The following is a 1,682-nucleotide window of genomic DNA, read 5'->3' as shown; positions in this document are numbered from 1 at the left end:
GATTTTGATGGTTGGAATGTGTTTAGAGTTGGCAGAAAAGATGAGGTGCGCAGAAAACGCTGCTCAAGCAGTGCTTTTTCAAAATCGCTGTCTTTCATTGGTACTTGAGCCCTGCATTAGGGTTTGAGTATGCACCAAGGTAGGGTTAGGGTTAGACAAAATTGGTGTCCTGGCATGATTTTGATGGTTGGAAAGTGTTTGGATTGGCAGAAAAGATGAGGTGCGCAGAAAAAGCTACTCAAGCGGTGCTTTTTCAAAATCGCGGTCTTTCAGTGGTAATTGAGCCCTACATTAGGGTTGGGAGTATGCACCAGGGTAGGGTTAAGGTTTGACAAAATTGGTCTCCTGGCATCATTCTGATGGTTGAAATGTGTTCAGAGTGGGCAGAAATGATGAGCTGTGCAGAAAAAGCTACTCAAGCAGTGCCTTTTCAAAATCGCGGTCTTTCATTGGGAATTGAGCCCTGTATTAGGGTTGGGAATGTGCACCAACTTTGGGTTAGGGTTAGACAAAATTGGTGTCCTGGCTATATTTGGGTGGTTGGAATGTGTTTAGAGTGGGCAGAAATCATGATCTGCCCAAAACAAGCTACTCAAGTAGTGCTTTTCCAAAATCGCTGTCTTTCATTGGTAATTGAGCCCTAAATTAGGGTTGGGAGTATGCACCAGGGTAGGGTTAGGGTTAGACCAAATTGGTGTCCTGGCATGATTTTGAACTTTGGAATGTGTTTAGAGTTGGCAGAAATGATGAGCTGTGCAGAAAAAGCTACTCAAGCAGTGACTTTTCAAAATCGCTGTCTTTCATTGGTAATTGAGCACTAAATTAGGGTTGGGAGTATGCACCAGGGTAGGGTTAAGGGTAGACAAAATTGGTGTCCTGGCATGATTTTGATGGTTGGAATGTGTTTAGAGTTGGCAGAAAAGATGAGGTGCGCAGAAAAAGTTCCTCAAGCAGTGCTTTTTGAAAATCGCTGTCTTTCATTGGTAATTGAGCCCTACATTAGGGTTGGGAGTGTGCACGATGGTAGGGTTAGGGTTAGACAAACTTGGTGTCCTGGCATGATTTTGATGGTTGGAATGTGTTTGAGTTGGCAGAAAAGATGAGATGCGCAGAAAAAGCTTCTCAATCAGTGCATTTTCAAAATCGCTGTCTTTCATTGGTAATTGAGCCCTACATTAGTGTTGGGAACATGCACCAAGGTAGGGTTCGGGTTAGAAAAATTGGTGTGCTGGCATGATTCTGATGGTTGGAATGTGTTTAGCGTTGGCAGAAAAGATGAGATGCGCAGAAAAAGCTACTGAAGCAGTGCTTTTTCAAAATCTCTGTCTTTCATTAGTAATTGAGCCCTAAATTAGGGTTGAGAGTATTCACCAGAGTAGGGTTAGTGTTAGAAAAAATTCGTGTCCTGGCATGATTTTGATGGTTGGAATCTGTTTATAGTTGGCAGAAAGGATGAGATGCGCAGAAAAAGCTACTCAAGCAGTGCATTTTCAAAATTGCAGTCTTTCATTGGTAATTGAGCCCTAAATTAGGGTTGGGAGTATGCACCAGGGTAGGGTTAGGGTTAGACAAAATTGGTGTCCTGGCGTGATTTTGATGGTTGGAATGCGTTTAGATTTGGCAGAAAAGATTAGATGTGCAGAAAAAGCTACTCAAGCAGTACTTTTCAAAATCGCTGTCTT

General features: G+C 42.6%; 1 long non-coding RNA gene across 1 annotated transcript in view; it reads left to right on the top strand.

Moving 5' to 3' along the window:
- Positions 1-1,001, top strand: part of LOC123029556 — a 3,407-nt gene extending 2,406 nt beyond the window's left edge. Inside the window, exon 2 of the long non-coding RNA XR_006415941.1 lies at positions 858-1,001. This is a non-coding gene — a long non-coding RNA (uncharacterized LOC123029556). The remainder of the gene's footprint in view (positions 1-857) is intronic.
- The last annotated feature ends 681 nt before the right edge of the window (positions 1,002-1,682 follow it).

This window comes from Varanus komodoensis, unplaced genomic scaffold, assembly GCF_004798865.1.
Source record: "Varanus komodoensis strain SLA01 unplaced genomic scaffold, ASM479886v1 scaffold4, whole genome shotgun sequence".
Lineage (NCBI taxonomy): Eukaryota > Metazoa > Chordata > Lepidosauria > Squamata > Varanidae > Varanus > Varanus komodoensis.
This window is presented reverse-complemented; position numbering and strand designations above follow the sequence as displayed.